The sequence below is a fragment of the Capsicum annuum genome, chromosome 10 (genome assembly GCF_002878395.1).
Source record: "Capsicum annuum cultivar UCD-10X-F1 chromosome 10, UCD10Xv1.1, whole genome shotgun sequence".
NCBI lineage: Eukaryota > Viridiplantae > Streptophyta > Magnoliopsida > Solanales > Solanaceae > Capsicum > Capsicum annuum.
Genome location: NC_061120.1, coordinates 198,202,913 through 198,221,395, shown reverse-complemented (window position 1 = coordinate 198,221,395; position 18,483 = coordinate 198,202,913). Strand labels below are relative to the sequence as shown.

The 18,483-nt window shown below is 35.8% G+C and overlaps 1 pseudogene; it reads left to right on the top strand.

Moving 5' to 3' along the window:
• LOC107844549 overlaps positions 1 to 15,760 on the top strand; it is a 33,375-nt pseudogene extending 17,615 nt beyond the window's left edge.
• Positions 15,761 to 18,483: the final 2,723 nt, after the last annotated feature.

The window sequence follows — 18,483 nt, the reverse complement described above, 5'->3', positions numbered from 1 at the left end:
GTTCAATTCCATTGATGGAACTATTATTATTACTTCTTTTGGTTGAGATTTATTCTATTTTCAACTAAACTTAATCTCAAATTTATTGTGGTAGGGTTATACAAGATTTATGATATTGAATATTTCTATGCTGGTTGTCAATCTACCGTAACCCTCTTCACTTATTTGTGCTTCGAAACCAATAGAACTTGTTTGGCTTCGGTATGCTATCCGTCATCCCACAACAACACTCTTCACTATTCATGCTTAAGAATGGATGAAATTAGCTTTCGTTCATCGTACACTTATATACTGAACTTATGCTTACACATACGCGAGGTTGTTTTGGGTTCAGGGATTCCTAATGAGTTTCTCTTACAAGATATTTCTATATTCATGATGTGCCTTCTTATGAGCTTTTATTGTACCTTTATGTCGGTAGTTCTTCCATTTGGGACGTCTACCAATTTGTACGTAAAGTGAATCATGTTACCTAGCAATTCCAGTAAATGTCTTCCACTTTCAAGTTTGGATAGCAACAGATAATGAATGCGTTATGTGAATCTGAATAGTTTCTTTTTAAACATAGCAAGGATTGCCGGAAACAAGTTTACTTGGGTAAGAAATCGCGTTTATGAACACGTGTTTTATTTGTATAAAGTTTGTTCCAACTTTGTTCATGCATTGATTGCTGACTGCAAGCTTTATTTTTCATTTGGAACTTGTATTCACAGGGGCTTTTGACATTGCACATGCTACTGCTAGGTGTCAAGAATGAACCTTGGACCTAACTCACCTCAAAAGCTAGCTCAAGAAGTGAGAATTACCCAAGTCCATATAAGCAAACCACTAGTCCCTTCCCCAACTAATGTGGGACTTTTACCTACTCTAACACCCCTCTCAAGCCCAGGCATAACTAACACTGGCGTGTGGAGCGGGAGCCTAAAACCGGAATGGACCTGGCTCTGATACCATGTCAAGAATGAACCTTAGGCCTAACTCACCCTAAAAAGCTAGCTCAAGAGATGAGGATTACCCAAGTCCATATAAGCAAACCACTTGTCCATTCCCTAACCAATGTAGGACTTTTAACCACTCTAACACTAGGTACCATATAATTTAGAAAACATTTTATCTCAACTCTGTTCCTTGAATTTTGTTCTTCTTGAAAGAAAAAACTTGGATGGTTGTAGTATTGAGTTTTTGTTTTACTAATTTTAGGGCATATGATCATGCTGCAATTAAATTCCGAGGACTTGATGCAGATATCAATTTTAACCTCAGTGATTATGAAGAAGATCTGAAGCAGGTTGGTTGAAATAGCTGATTGCCATCGTTAATCCTGGTTGAAGTCCTTTTCAATTAGGAGAAAGATTGTTGTTTAATGTAATTGTCTATAAATGGCATGTATATGAACAACTTTAGCAAAGAAGAGTTTGTGCACATACTTCGACGTCATAGCTCTGGCTTCTCTAGAGGAAGTTCAAAATATAGAGGAGTCACTTTGCGTAAATATGGCCGTTGGGAAGCACAGATGAGGCAGGTTCTTAGAAAGAGGTGAGTGACCTCTTGTTTCAATGTGGCTTAGAAATTTTATGAAATTATTATTATAGTTGTTTCAAGTTGTCGCTATCAAATCACGTGATAGAACTGATCTTTATAAGTTAGAGGGAGTATTGTTAATCAGTTACCATATACCAAGTGCCTGCAGATATATATATCTTGGACTGTTTGACAGTGAGATAGAAGCTGCAAAGTCCAATGATCATGACCTCGTCTTTGGTGTGATCAGGGCATATGATAAGGCTGCTATAACATGCAATGGAAGGGAGGCGATCACCAACTTTGAGCCGAGCACATACAAAGGGGTATTGAGTTCTAAGACTGATATTGGAGTTACTACCAAGACATGCATACTTTTCCAGACACTGCCTTTATATTTATCTATTTATTCTTTAGTTCTGATTAACTGGTTGAAAACTACTAATATTTACAATTGATGTAGGCTCAAGTCATAATATTGATCTAAATTTGGGAATATCTCTCTCTTCATATGGTGACAATAAACATGGAAAAGCTAGACAGATTGGAAACTTCTAGTGCCCACTGTTAAAATTGGTCTTGGGCCTAACTCACACCCCAAAAGCTAGCTCATGAGAAGGAGGATTGCCCAAGCCTTATAAAGAGACCACCCATCTCATTAACCACCAGTGTGGGACTTTGTTTTAATCTTGTAACACCCTACCTCACCCAATCTTTTAATACCCTACCTCACGCAATCTTTTAACACTCCCCTCACGCCCGACCTCAACAGGGCATGGATAATCTCCCCGACATCTCAATTCAGGGGCCCAACATTGGGTAAGAATGGGCCCTGCTTTGATAGCATGTTAAAATTGGTCTTGAGCCTAACTCACACCCCAAAAGCTAGCTCATGAGGAGGAGGATTGCCCAAGCCTTATAAAGAGACCACCCATCTCATTAATCACCAATGTGGGACTTTGTTTTCAAGCTTTTAACACCTAGTTCAACAGGTTTACCTGAACATCATAGAGAGGTCGTGGTAATTTGAGACTTTCATGATCTCTATCTTCATTCATGATCTTCCATGATCTGTAGCAAAGGTAGATTTGTATTGAACTTCTATATCTAAGCATTCTACTTGGTCATGCCTCTCTTGCAGACTTTGCTTCTACAACACTGAGAAGTAAGTTGCTGCTTCATGGTCAGCATATGCAAATGCAACACTTCCTTCATTGGAATGGATCAAATGACAATCTCTTTCCCATATTTAAGGTACTCTTGTTAATATTGCTAGAATTATTTTTATTTTTTCTTCTCATAAAAATGGTGCACTAAATGTAGAATTCATTAACTAGGTTCATCTACATGTTGTGCATTTCTCTCTTTTCCTGTGTTGGAGTTGTAAGGTTAACTTCAACTCTTTGAAGTGAAAACAAAGAAAGAAAGAAGAGCACAAATAATTTACTGCATAAAGGTTAATTTTTCATTAATCTGAAGTGGTGCTTAAATACTAAAAAAATGCAATAACTAAAGCCTATAATTAAGCCACTACTTTGTACATGATTCCATGATCAGCAATATCCAACATAACTAAACCACTAACATTTAAAAATCAGCCACTAAACTAAGTTAAGAGAACATGGCTTAAAGAAACTAGATAATGTCCAACATGGCTAAGAAAATTGGATAATGTCCAACAACTACTTCAACCTTTACTGCAGTAACTGAGGCAATTAATCAATACTCCTCCTTGCTTCAGTTGCTGCAAATTTCAAGTCCTTCTCTGAGAAATTCAAATCTGCTCTTTCGCAAGGCTTTGGTAAACATATCTGCCAGTTGAAGATCCATCTTGCAGTATTTTTTTCATCCGGTGTCCAGTACTTGCACTGGAGTCCGACTAATCCAAATTCGCGCCGCGTAGGGCCCCATTTAGGGGGAAGCGCTCCCTATGAGTGACGGAGTTTGGTTAGGACCAGTTAAATCTGTGTGGATTAATTTTAGATTTTTAATGGCTCTCCTAGTTGCTTTCTTAAAAGAAAGTCTTGCTTGCTTGCCAAATTGACAAGTTCTATAATCTGGTATTTTGACTTTAAGATTAGGTTGCCCTCAAACCAGATCATTCTTTTGTGAGTTAATTGCAGCATCATGGTTGAAATGTACGAGTCTTTTGTTCAGAACTTGTGCATTGATCTTAGTTGTAGAATAAGCTTTTTGCTCATTATCTAATAGATCCATTATAAAGCTCCTTCCCTTCATCGTTACCTTGAATAAGTTTTTGCCATCTTTATCCTTGTTTTTACAGTAATTGGACTCAGAGAATTTTAAAACCACTCTCAAGAATCTGGCCAACACTTAACAAACTATGACTAATATCAGGTACAAAAAACAGATCTTTGATTAGTTTTGTACCTGAGAAGGGTTTCATTTCCCCAGTACCTTTTCCTTCAGCAGAAATATAGTCTCCATTACCAACTTTTACTTTGGAAATTATTGAAGTATCCAACTCCTTGAAGAGTTCACGATCAAATATCATGTGGTTTGTGCAACCACTGTAAATAAGCCAATTGTCACTTGAGCAGTTAGTTGCCAAACATGTCGCTACAAAGAGTTACTCTTCATCTTCCTAATTAGCTACCTGTGCAACATTAGTTTGCTAAGTGTTGTTCTTGTAAACCTTCTGATGATGTCTAATCTTGTCACGACCCGAACCAAGGCCCTGACCATGATAAACATCCCGAACCATGAAGGCCGGACTCCCTTCTCTATCTGGTAGTCATGCACAACACTCATACAATAAAGAAAAGATGTGGAAAATAATTCATGATAGAACCATGGTCATACTCTAAGTTCAATTTAACAATGAAGAAGGAAATCAAATATCCACTAAACAATATCTGAACCAGTCTGCGAAATCTCTATTACATGATCAAATGACAACTGTCCGAAAACTGGGACAAGGCCCCAGTAGACCAAAACAAAAGGAATAACATAATCTAAAATAAACAGGTATTCTGAAACAAAGAAGGCTCACCACTGCACGGATCACTTCTCTCTGAATACTCTACTGCTTAGCCAAACCCCTAGATTGAACCTCTGAACCTGGGAGATAGAGGGTCAATACAATTGTACTAGTACGTAGAGCAAATCCAAAATAATAATTTATATTCAACATATATGAAAGCAATTTAAACAGTTCACAAATATATCGTATGGTAAAATCACATGGGCATATTTAAAGGACTCTATAAAATCATCTTAACTCAGTGATACTCTTTGTTTTACTTCTGTCCTAGATGGTATACCCTACAATTTAACAGCTTTCACCGACTGCCTTATCTCGGTTGCTGCCAAGATAGGAGTACTAGTGAGGGAAGAGCACACAAGATCACACAGCAGGGTGCCACAACCCCAATCAAGTCACTATGTCGTGGTTGGGCTCAAGATCACAAAGCAGGGCTCGAAACCATAAGTCCCGATTTAGGATGACAAAGTACTAGGTACACAATATCACATAGTAGGGTACCAAGTTCCCATGTCTACAATTCACAGTTTTCGGCATAGAGTCATCTGACTCGTGCTTTCTTCAGGTAACCACCTAACTCACATTAACCAGTTTTTAAGTCTTTAAAATATGTATTCTCTGAAATCAAACTCTGAAAGCTCTAACTCTTTATGGCATACATTTATATGGTATTGTCATACCATTGACTTGTAAGTCACATCTTTGAGCCATTTATAGCATATTATCATCTCTTCTTTAAAAACATGTAGTTTGGGACCGCCATAACAATAAATCAATTCAAAAAATTCTTTCTTTTAAATTCATGTAAACACATGCAAGAAACTTTCTCTTTATCAACATTTCAATAATACAAGGTGGTCATGTCAAGTTTCTCAATTACATGCACTTCTTCCTCTTTAAAACAAGAACATAATTTTTTATTAAGAAATACCCTCTCATCATCTCTAAATCATGTTCAAATACTATAATGTTGAGACAACTACTTTCAAAAGATAAAACATGTATTTCAACTCTTTTCTGACAAGATCACAAACTTTAATTCATCACAAGAGAGGGGTTTCATAATTTGTTCTCTCAAACAATCTTTAATTTCATACATATACATATAGATGTAAATCAATTTAAGAGGGAAAGGCCTAAAGGCCAAACAACAATATCACTAAAACATTCATGACGCATAATTAAAATCATGGATTCCAAAACCTTTTTATAAATTCATGCTTGATAAACTTTAAATCATAGTCAAGTGTTTCAACAAGCCCATGTAGTTTTTAGGAAGAACCCCACGTACCTTAAATTAGAAGCTTTTGAATGAACTCTAGCTTTTGGGATGCTATAAGTACGATTGATGGGTTCTTCTTGTAGCCCTCACGATGGGGATTCCGAATCTTGAAGATTTAAGGAAAAGCTACAGTTAAATCTTGAGATATATTGATCTTTGGGTTGAAACCCTAAGGAGGGTTCTTGGTGATTTTGGGAGTAAATAATCTTATTTGGGTGTTTGGGGGATGTAATCCCGTGTTTTAGATGGAAAAGGGGTTGGAAATACCCAATTTGCCCTTAAAAATGCGAAAACAACATCTAGAAATATGGTGCGTGCAACAGGGCGTGTGTCGTACGCTAATCGTGCACAGCTACTGCCTCTCTCACGAAAATGACTGTAACCTTTTGATCGGATATCGGATTTAGGCAAAATTGATATAGTTGGAAAGATAATTCAAAGATATTTCATTTGATATATAGTAGGCACTGTAATCCGTTATATATAAAGATTTATCGCCGATTGAAGTTGACTCAAGTTTCGACGCTCACTCAAACTCAAACGATAGGAAAGCTTTAAACTCGTCCTTGATTTTTGGGACCTCTATGGTCTCAATTCATGATCAAATAGGTTCCCACACTACATAATTGATTAACATTCCAAATTTTCATAGGATTTATGGCTTTTGGATCATCTATGCATAGAAACGACGATTTTTGTTCTAGCCTGAAATGCGGGGTGTTACATTATCTCCCCCTTGGGATCATTTGTCCTCGAATTATGGGTAGGAATGTTGAAGTTTTTAAGGTACGGAATAACATGGATAATGCGTCTTCTAAGAAAGGATATAGCCGAGCTGAAACATTTAAAATTCTATCATGAAACTGAATTCTGAGCTGACTTGACTTTACTTGCTTTAAGGAGCTGATTCATGCTGAGAGTTTAGGATTCCCTTGAAGTGTTCATGATTAAATCATACGTATTGAATTGAGAAGTGATAACTTATGCAAGTAAGAATCATGAGACAACTCGACTTAGATCATATCAGGGTATTACACTGTCTGAGCTAAAATACTTGGGAAAATTTGAGATTACTCTGAACTTTTATGAACTGAGTCATGACTAAATAGCTGAATCTGAAACATGATGCTTTGACTGAACTAAATTCACAACTTACATGGATGGAATAGATTATCTCTTGGGATGGTCATACGCCTAAGACTTCGGATAGCAGGACTGGGTGAAAAGGTGGAAAACCACCGTAACTTGTCTTCCTGACTGTTAAATTGAATTACTACTTAACTGGAGTATCTCTTCAACACTCTTTCTAAAGAAGTTCTAGTAACATCAGGGAGCAAATAATCTTGGGTATATGTTACACAAGACATTCATCTAAGGAATCACAGCAATGACACCACTCCATAGAATGAAATATAGACATATAACTCATAAACTAGGATAGACTTACCTGGCCTTAGGCAAAGCAACTTCTTGTTTTCAAGCTTAGTACACTTCTCGAATACTCCCTTAACTATAATATTCCCTTTAAATACCATACTCATTTGATTCAATCTTCCATATCTTTTTAGAGATCACACCCTACGCATAACGTGCCTTACCACTTCAATGACCAACTATGAACTCTTACTATGGATTCACTAGTGCATATTGCGTTCCTCCACTTAAATCCCAACATGTCATCCAAGCCCATCTTTATAACCACATATGAACTTCAAGACAAACACCGATAAAGACATAATTCACATATTATCTAAACCACTATAAATATAACTCCCTCGCGCTACCCCAAGAACACACACACAAACAACTTTCAACTAACCATCACATGTATCAAAGACTTGGGCCCAAATCTTACTTCACACTTATGGCCTTATCTAAAGCAAGCATAAAAGGGTCTTCTATCAACAAGGAACATTTACTCATCACCACTATCATCACATAAAGATGATTTACTAAAAGGTTAGAACATAAGACCTTGAAGCATAGAAGTATATTATATGAGACTTGAAACTTAACTGAGGCCTGAGGAACAACAAATCAACATCATGGATTCATCAAAGTGATTTGAGTTGAGGGCATACCTGGCTATAAGCTGAATCTCGCCAATCATTTGGCGTGCAGCATGAGTTACGAAAACTGAGCACACTATAAAGTGTGAGTACATGATTCATAAGCTGCATGACCTCAAATTAGAGTTCATAACTTATGGAATGTGATTCCGACTACTAAAATGAACCGGAACTCCTCATTTTGGAATTGGAAGAGTACATGATTCTCTATCATATGAATGAACATAAACTATGATCATGGAACTGAAACGTAAGGCATGAGTTATGTATTAGAATAACTAAAAAAATACTGAGATAAAAATGGGTTGAGCCTCACTCTCACTTCTGATGTTCTATATCATACTTGTATTACTACTAAAATCTGAGAGTCTGCCTTGGTCACTTGTTCTATCATCTCCCCCTTAGCTTTAAGCCATCATCTTAAGTTTGAGAGTTCCCTTACTAAACTCTAAACTGAACCACACTAACTGCACTCTGGGGTCTAGAATATGATAATACACGCAATTAAATAGAACGTAACCTGAATGACTACACTGGAAGTAGGAAAATCCACTGTTAATACTACCTTCTGAGATACACTCTATCTTTCTATAGCCCCCCAATAGTTATCATATAATACTTGAACACTTACTAACTTTGAATCTTCATAAGTATCCCTATAGTCGGAGTGCATACCCTCTAGCACTTCAACTCTTATTTCTGTCGGTTCAACCTTTAAAAATTCAAACTTAGATTCTAACACTTAAAATAGATATCACTAAGCCTTTAATGAATCATACTACTTCCGACATAGCCTACCAATATCGCGACTCCAAACTTATATCTCTCTACTATGAGAATCAAGATCATATCAAAAGGCTCAACATTATCAACCAAACTCCTTAACTTGGCTATTTAGAACACCATATACCATCGAACTAGTCTTTCTCCACCTAGCAACTCAATGGTACCACTAGCCACACACAACATGCAATAGCCTTAGAAAAATACCGCAGCCTCATATCACCTTGGCATACTTCTACTTCATACATATAACATCATACTTCATTACGAATCAAATAAACTTAAGCTCTTTCATGCACTTTTCAAGCCTATTAGATCGTTTCCATAAAACTAGTATAATTAACCAAGAAATAATCACATCCACCTTTATGGCCATCCGCTGTTCAAACTTAATGTCTAGTGCTAAATATGATTTACAACCCAACCTTACACACAATTGTCACTTGGAAACTATGAAATAAAACATCAAGAAACAATAGTACACTAGAACTCCGTAGCCACAATAATCGATCATGACCTTACGGTTTTCCTTATTATAATTCATTAACATGCACTATTTCAACACATCAAGCCTATAGTCTAGCATCAATCATCTACCACCAAGGGCGGATCTATTAAGGCCTGTGAGGGTTCTACGCCACCCGCGAACTTTGATGAAAACTCTGTATATAGGTGTATATATATATAGAACATTATGTATAAATAATAAACGTGCCACCCAAAAAATGAAAATGGTCTGTAGTTCCAGTGGCAAAGGCCCTTTCGTTACGCCCAAGGGGCGTGGGATCTAACCTGCTGACAACCATTTTGACAACTTTTATTAATTCAATTATAGTGCGTATATATAGAAAGTTATATATAAATAATAAATTTGCCATTCAAAGAATGAAATTGATGCTTAGTGCCAGTGGAAAAGTACCTTTGATTTTGCCCACATTGCGCGGGTTCAAAACCTGCTGGCAACCTAGATTTTTGACAACTTTTATTAATTCATGTGAATCAATTATGATTCTTCTTTGACTTTTATTTTATTTCTTATTAATTAGTATTTTGTTTATTACTATTAAGCTAAAAGATGAACATTTTTTTTCTCTTATCTCTCATCAACTTTTTAACACAACCTTGTCCATTCTTCTTTCTAAGCTGGCTTTGTCAATTCCATCGCACTTCTTCTCTCTCGTCCTCAACTTTGCAAAATTTCTTTGTCAATCACCATCGTAGCCTTATCACTTCATTGCGTTCTCAATGCTCACACCCCTTTGTGACATTGAAAGATTTTCTTGCTTTTTCTTTTAGAATATAAAAAAAACTAAAGCATCCAAAATTTAATGGGGTTCAAAATCGAAAGAAGTAAACACACGAACTAGTAAAAGGAGATTCAATATCTCCTATATATACATAAAAGTAATCTTAATCATCTATAAATAATATAGTTTTTCACCAAAGGGGTTATGAATCCCTTGGCCATTAGTTGATGCGCATCTAGAATTTGGAGTCTCTGGTTAATTTGATCGATGATTCTACTTGGCACCCAGAGACTCTGAATCCTGGATCCGCCTCTTTCTACCACCAATGAAGAATCCAACACAATATACTAGTCCATCAAATTGGGATATTCTACCCAAATATCTCATTTTATTTAGATACAGCCCAAAACCAAAACACCTTCATGACATCACTGTTATGCCTCAAAATCTACTACATACCTTCTCACAAGTAGTACTAGTTTACAACTACCAAAGAAAAGAAGGTCAAGGGGGGTAAAGTCACGTAATAGACATGGTCAACCTTAATCTTATATTATAACCCCATACAATCTTATCTACTTATATAACTTTATCACATCACACTTACTTACCTAAGCGTACATTTAGACTACCTTCAAATTCTACAAACAACCATGAGTCTATAATTATAACTTACTGGCTCATCTAGCTATTTTCATACTTCAAGCAAACAACAATTCACCATAACTAATAAATCCTTCTCTACCTTCTACTAAACTAACACACAAGGACATATCACTTCATTACCAATTCAATCTCATGCGAAAAGATTCAACTATACATATATTCAATAAATTGCCCTTACCACTTTTCTTGCCGTTATGCCTCTAAACCCCCAGTTCCAACCAACACAAGAATCAACAAGATGAATAACAAGTTGCTAGTGAATCGAAATAGGTTTGTGTTTTGAACAAGAAAATGAGAGGAATGACAAGGCAACTATGCTAGTGAATTGAAAGAGCCCCACACGGCTTCACTAGACTTTTAGTTTCAACAATACAATGATAGCAAGATTACAAGAGATAGAAAATTGACACACAATAATAAATGATCTAAGAATACATATCTTACTCTATATAAATAAAAATCTGAGTCAAACACTTCCCCCACAGACTACCATACAATCAACACATGCTACTAGCTACCATATTAGTTTATCACTAAAAAGGGGTAAATCATCCTAAAACATCGATTATTCAACTAAAATATTTATTTATATAAAAGTCACCCTCACTCTGACTTCTAACTTTGTGACTTCACATCACCAACTTCTTAGTCCAACATCACTACCAATAGGTCATGACACCAACACTTAACTTATACGACTACTCGGGTGGAAATACAGTTCCCACATTCTGCTACATATCATCCCCTCCTTAAGTATGACATCTACAACATAAATTTTTGAAAAGGACCGAATACACTTAATACTGCAGGCTGGAAAGCACGATTTCTTTAAGATCAAGGTTTACACTAGAATCTATACACTCTGAAGAACTAACGAACTCTTCTCAAGTCCTTGCACAATTTTTTTTGAATCTTATATGATTTAATTAGAAAAAACCATACAATTTAGACTCTAAACTCCTACACTTGAATCACCCCAATAATGAGACATGTCTATGAACATCAGAGTAAGGAAAGAATTGGGATGACTATTACTTTCGTATGGGTGACACCATAGCATTAATTTATGAAAAAGGAACATTCTGACTCTATTGCATGAACTAGAACATGAAGAAAGAGAGACATTCCTAAACGCCTTATAGCCTCTTGCTTATAAGTATGGCGCACTACACACCCATAACAAGACTCTACCCGACGTAATTTTGCAGACACCCTGGGGCCATGAACCATGCTTTGATACCAAGTTTGTCATGATCCAAACCGAGGTCCTGGCCGTAACAAACATCCCGAACCACGAAGGCCCAGACGCCCTTCTCTATCTGGTAGTCATGCATAACACTCATACAATAAAGAAAAGATGTGAAAAATAATTCACAACTGAACCATGGTCATACTTTAAGTTCAATTTAACAATGAATAAGGAAATCAAATATCCACTAAACAACATCTGAACTACTCTGCAAAATCTCTACTACATGATCAAATGACAACTGTCCAAAAACTGGGACAAGGCCCTCAGTAGACCAAAACAAAAGGAATAACATAATCTAAAATAAATAGGCCTTCTGAAATAAAAAAGGCTCACCACTACACGAATCACTTCTCTCTGAATACTCTACTACTTAGCCAGACCCCTAGATTGAGCCTCAAAACCTGAGAGGCGGGGGATCAATACAATTGTACTGGTACGCAGAGCAAATCAAAAAAAAATAATTTATATTCAACATATGTGAGATCAATTTAAATAGTTCACAAATATATCATATGGTAAAATCACATGGGCATATTTAAAGGACTTTATAAAATCATCTTAACTTTGTGACGCTCTTTGTTTTACTTCTGCGCTAGGTGGTATACCCTAAAATTTCATAGCTTTCACTGAATTCCTTATCTCAGTTCCTACCAAGATAGGAGTGCTAGTGAGGGAAGAGCACACAAGATCACACAACAGGGTGCCACAACCCCAATCAAGTCACTATGTCGTGGTTGGGCTCAAGATCATAAAGCAGGGCTGCAAACCATAAGTCCCAATTTGGGATAACAAAGTACTAGGTACACAAGATCACATAGTAGGGTACCAAGTTCCCGTGTTGGCAATTCACGATTTCTGGCATAGAGTCATCTAACTCGTGCTTTCTTTAGGTAACCACCTAACTCACATTAACCAGTTTTTAACTCTTTAAAACATGCATTCTCTAAAATCAAACTCTGAAAGATCTAACTCTGTATGACATTCATTTATATGGTATCGTCATACCATTGACTTGCAAGTCATATCTCTGATCCATTTATAGCATATTATCATCTCTTCTTTCAAAACATGTACTTTGGGACCACCATAACAATAAATCAGTTCAAAGAATTCTTTCTTTTAAATTCATGTACACACATGCAAGAAACTTTTTCTTTATCAACATTTCAATAATACAAGGTGGTCATATCAAGTTTCTCAATTACATGCACTTCTTCCTCTTTAAAACAAGAACATAATTTTTTATTAAGAAACACCCTCTCATCATCTCTAAATCATGTTCAAATACTATAATGCTGAGACAACTACTTTCAAAACGTAAAACATGCATTTCAACTCTTTTCCGACAAGATCACAAACTTTAATTCATCACAAGAGAGGGGTTTCATAATTTGTGCTCTCAAACAATCTTCAATTTCATACATATACATATAGATGTAAATCAATTTAAGGGGGAAAGGCCTAAAGGCCAAACAACAATATCATTAAAACATTCATGATGCATAATTAAAATCATGGATTCCAAAACCCATTTTTAAATTCATGCTTGATAAACTTTAAATCATAATCAAGCGTTCCAACAAGCCCATGTAGTTTTTAGGAAGAACCCCACATACCTTAAATTAGAAGCTTTTGAATGAACTCTGTCTTTTGGGATACTATACGTACGATTGATGGGTGCTTCTTGTATCCCTCGTAATGAGAATTCTAAATTTGAAGAATTAAGGAAAATATACGGTTAAATCTTGAGATATATTGATCTTTGGGTTGAAACCCTAAGGAGGGTTCTTGGTGATTTTAGGAGAAAATAACCTTATTTTGGTGTTTGGGAATGTAATCCCGTGGTTAAGATGGCCAAGGGATTGGAAATACCCAATTTTCCCTTAAAAATGTGAAAACAACTTCTGGAAATTTGGTGAGTGCGACAGAGCGTGTGTCGCACTCTAATCGGGCGCAGTTACTGCCTCTATCACGAAAATAACTATAACTTTTCGCCCGGGTATCAGATTTAGGCAAAATTAATATTGTTGGAAAGATAATTTGAAGATATTTTATTTGATATATAGTAGGACCTATAATTCTTTATATAAAGAGAGCTATGGCCAATTGAAGTTTACCCAAGTTTCGACGCTCACTCAAACTCGAACGATAGGAAAGCTTTCAACTTGTCCTTGAGTTTGGGGACCTCTATGATATCAATTCATGATCAAATAGGTTCAAACACTATATAATTACATGCTAAATTTGCAAAGTATTTATGGATTTTGGGTTATCTACGCATAGAAACGATGGTTTTCATTCTAGCCCGAAATGCGGGGTGTTACACATCTGCTGACATTTCTCACACTGTTGATCTATCTTTCTCTAACATTTGAATGGTGGATGACCCTTATTTCCACAATTCTTAAAAGGATGAAAATCATGTTTCTCTCCCCTATGGATCCCAGGAGAATGAGAACCTGAGTTTCCCTTGTTGTTCCACTTCTTCTTTCCTTGGTCTCCCTGGTTTGATTGAACTTTTACAGGTAGTGCACCCTCAACAGATCCTTCAAACCTTATAAGTATTCTCTATTCTTGTGCCTGCAAAGCATTCAATAGTTTTGCCAAATTAATCTGTGACAAATCCTTAGAATTTTTTAGTGCGAAAATAGTTGTTTCAACCATTCGGGGACTGTTACTAGAATTTTCTGAACCAATCTAGAATTAGGAAATGCAGAGCCAAGTAATCTTATATTGTTGGCAATGTTGAGTAATCTATTAGAATACTCTTTGATTGTCTCTGAATCCTTCATTTTCTGAAGTTCAAATTCTTGGATCAGGTTAAGAGTATGTATACCTTTGATCCGTTCATCTCCTTCATATTCTTTATTTAGGAAATTCCAGACCTCAACAACTAATTTCAATGTCATAATCCTGACATAAATTTCAGATGAGACTGCAGCAAATAACATTGCTCTAGCCTTTGATTTTCTTGTTTTCTTTTCCTTGTGATTCCTTATCTGCGCTATGGTTGGATTTTCAGGCAAGGGAGGAACTTTGTAGTCCTTCTCAAAAGCTTCCCACAAATTGTTTGCCTCCATATATGCATCCATTCTTGCTACCTAGATATGATAGCCTTCACCTTTGAAGACAGGTGGTACTAGTGCAGTGAAAGGAGTCTCTGAATCCATAGGAGAAAAAAACAAGAAGAGAAAGATATGTTTCCCTCAAATGCAGGCCCCTCAAGAAGAGAGCTCTTGATACCAATTTATTGGAGTTATCAGGTTAACTTCAACTCTTTGAAGTGAAAACAAAGAAAGAAAGAAAAGAACAAATAATTTACTGTACAAAGATTAATGTTTCATTAATCTGAAGTGGTTCTTAAATACTAAAAAAATGCAATAACTAAAGCCTATAATTAATCCACTACTTTGTATATGATTCCATAATCAGCAATATCCAACACAACTAAACCACTAACATCTAAAAATCAGCCACTAAACTAAGTTAAGAGAACATGGCTTAATGAAACTAGATAATGTATAACATGGCTAAAAAACTGGATAATGTCCAGCAACTACTTCAACTTTTACTGCAGTAACTGAGACAATTAATCAACATCTTGCTTGCAGATTGTCAAATTACTATGTAGTAGTTCAACGTAATGCTTCGTCTTGTGAATTTATTCAGTACAATGTACCAAATAAACATCCTCAAATGCTTCCTCCAGGGTTCAAAAATAGTGAAGGGCTTGGAAGTTGACACCTCTTTAAAATGGATCTGGCAAGACCAAAATACGCATGGTGGGAGTCCTACATTGCCACTGTTCTCTAGTGCAGCGTCATCAGGATTTGAAAATTCAGCAATCATTGCACCCTCAGCTGCTACTCATCAACTGCACCATTCATCATGCCTAACCAACATGAGTCTTTCACATTATTAAAGGAGCTGAAATAGTTGTCCAATAAACCTATCACAACAGCCAATATCTTTTCTTCGTACCTGAAGTACAACACATCTGATTACAAATAAAGACTGAGTTTATAATTAACTTTTGCTTTGTAAATTTTAACTATGCTAAGAACCTTAATAGCAGCTATTCGATTGCAAGCTACTCATTGTTAATTTTCTTCTACGTCACGTCTTGCCGGTGCCTTGACAGTTGAAACTATTATGATGAGAACATTTGCTTTCATTTCGAATGGGTTTCTTCGATTACAAGTCTTCGCATTGAGTTCTTAAACCTTCAAAGGAGGCTTCTATAGTATTTTGGTTCTTGAAATTAGCAAAATTGCTGATGCATTTGATCTATTTTCCCAGCTGAAGCACACAAGAGTTGTCATTAACATTAACAATGCAGTTTAGCCATCAAAATTTGTGTGTTTTTGGCATGATTTAACCTTGTAACTTAAGATGGTGACAACCAGTTGTTAAATTTGTTGCTACAGCTAAAAGAATCAGCCTAAATATAGCAACAAATATGTTAATAAGGGCACTGAATGAATGATATGATCATTGAAGTTTTTGTTTGTGCAATTTGGGGGACTAGAATGAAGGGAAAAAAGAACTGATGAGTGTGTTTTAGTGGTAAAATTTTGTTTTGTTGCTTCTTAGGGTAGTGGAAATACTATCATCTGCAATCCTTAGCTTTGATTTTGGAATTAAACACAAACATTAATTTTTTTGTACATATTTATAACAGCTTGTTTGTCCCTCTGATTTTATCTTTGCTTAAATAGAACAATCGATGCACTAAAATTTCTGCTATGTATATCGATGCACTAAAATTTCTGCTATGTATATGGTCAGATCAATCGATGTTACTCTCATTTTGTCTTTGCCGATTATCGAATTTATCCTTTATCCTACTTTTTTTTATAATAGTTCATCTGGTATCCTACTTTTTTGATAGATTTTTCCTTCAAATTATTTACGTGTGATAACGATAACAAATGATATAATCTTCCAAATGTGTATTTAGCAAACTAAAACACTGTAATATAATATAGAACAAAATAATACCATCCATTAGGAAGCAATGTGTAACAACCACTCAAACAAAGTAACGAATCGTAAGTGTTAGAAAAGGCCAAACTTGCTATTTATGCCCTTTCTCCTTAATCACTAGGATATGACTGTATGTCAATTACTTGGATTCTTCCCTACTGGACCAAATTACTGTCCAAAGTATATCGAACAAAAAAAGTGGGAAATCAAAATAAAAAGTTACCTTTTCGGTTTATAAGAACCCTCCATGCATAAAAGTCTACACGATATTGCTGCAGTAACGTACCCTCATGGGTTCAAGGTGATCAGTTGAAGAAAAATTATTCTCAATTATGTATATGTGTCAAGTGTACTTAGTATAAGTATGTATACTTAAATTTTAAACACCCTTCACAAAATTCTTGATTTCGCAATTGTTCTCATCAATTTTATGAATTCTTGATCAAATGTTCAAAATGTTCTTCAATAAGAATAGTAGTATTATTTTTTAAACGAATCAAAAAGAAAAGTAGATAAAACAAATGTTAGATTTAAAGAAAAGCACACCACAGGTTCACATAAACCAAGAACACCTATAAAAGTAGCGAAATATGCGAGAGGAAAGATGCGTACCTTTGTCCGTCATTGCAACACGTAATCGAAGACGAATTAGGTTGAGTCTTGCTCTCCTTTGCTTATGACTGCTGACAGCTTATGAGAATGCGTCTTATGTTAAAACCAGGAGAGAGGGCCTAGTCTTATATTTAAAAGCTTAAAAGCCTTAACCTAGTGCTCCCCCCATTATGGACTCACAGGTCTACTACAATAACATGAAATGGATAAGGCCCATATGGAATCCGCATGAATACATGGCCTGTGTCTTGTCCACCAACTAATAACATCAACCCGTTTTACTTTAACATAATAAAAATGTTAATGTTAGGTCCACATAAAATAAATAATTCTAACATTCTCCCACTTGGACTACGTTAACTTTTAAAGAAAAGTTTTGGAAAACTTATTTTTATGAAAATGACTCTCGGGCTGAATAGACAGTGGCCATAAACATTTAGTGGTGAAACACCATCTCCAGCATAGTTCAGTCAAGCAAAACATCATTGTTGAACTGCAACAGTAGTTGCATCAACCAACGACACAAGACCAGTCCATAATTACAAACACTGAAGTTTTGTATACATAAACCAAATGATGTGGTAGTGTAGCAAGAAATAGCCAACATGGACTCCAAATCGAGGCTATTTCATTGTTAGTCCTTCCAACAATTTTTCATATCAATATGTACGCTTAAAATCAACATGCGTACCATAGAAAAATCGTCACCACGATTTTCTATTACAGTATGTGCAAGCAATAAAACAATATATGCTTCACCAGAAAATCTTAATTTTTAAGGTTCAACATGTGCAACATATTACATGGTGCAACAACCAGAAAAATCCACAAGGTAGAACGATATACCATATATGTTTTCAAAAGAAAGATCTAATAAAACAACAATATGATCTTATCAATATAAGACATAGCCAACACGTAAGGCAAATGCCTTAATACAATAAAATAATAGTAAGTGTGCACAATAATAATCAACAACATAAAGAGTGAGAATGATGAACTTACTCCTACTGATCTTGAGATAGATGCAATGATCAATCTTTCTCTCGACAAATCCCATA